Below are 886 nucleotides of genomic sequence, written 5' to 3'. Positions count from 1 at the left end.
GTGTGTACCTATGCAACCATCTTGCATGTTCTTCACATGTACCCCAAAACCTAAAATGCAATAAATAAATAAACACACACACACACACACACACACACACACACTCCACCACCGTCCACCACCTCAGCCGTACAGTCTTGATTTGGGAAACGGAGATGTCACCCTCTGAATCACACCCTTTACTTGGACAGACCGTGGGGGTGTTTTTCATGCCTTCTTAGGGCTCTTTCCAAAATTCACCTTGAGGCTGCAGAGGAGGACAAGAGCTTCAGGCCTCCAGGGGTCCCGACAGGCCCTTAACTGATGACCTTTAAGTAAATCTTGCCCCCAGGCGCACCTGAGTAACCCAGGTGGATCCTCTCTGCAGATCCTTCACTGATCCCCGTTAACTAAAATACGTCTGTACGCACCTGCTTCACAAAGAGGGTTCGTGCGTAATGAAGCTTTGGGGTACGCACGTTTTGGGGGGCTACTGTTCCTCCCAGGACACTCACGTGGCCCTTGGAGATGGATAAAGTGATTGATACACTCCCTGAAAAGGTCCCTGCCCCTTGAAAACACAAAACAGCCCTCAGACCAGGATGGAAAGAAGTGTTTCGTGACAGTTTGAGTTTGGCTGTTTCTGGAAGCACCTTCCTAAGCCAGGTTCCGGATCCTTCTGAGAAGACGCTGACGGCCTCACGTGTCTGGAAAAGGACGTCAGACGCCACCAGACTCGAGGTGTCTAGGGCAGATGTCTTTTTAGAAAGCCACAGCCTCGCCACGGCTCTGGGAAAACGCCCCGCGCTTTGGGAGGACGAGGCGGGTGGATCACCTGGGGTCAGGAGTTCGAGACCAGCCCGGCCAACATGACAAAAACCCCATCTCTACTAAAAACACGAAATCA

This window comes from Cebus imitator, unplaced genomic scaffold (assembly GCF_001604975.1).
Source record: "Cebus imitator isolate Cc_AM_T3 unplaced genomic scaffold, Cebus_imitator-1.0 Scaffold708, whole genome shotgun sequence".
In the NCBI taxonomy this organism is placed as follows: Eukaryota; Metazoa; Chordata; class Mammalia; order Primates; family Cebidae; genus Cebus; species Cebus imitator.
Note: the sequence above shows the minus strand (reverse complement) of the source record.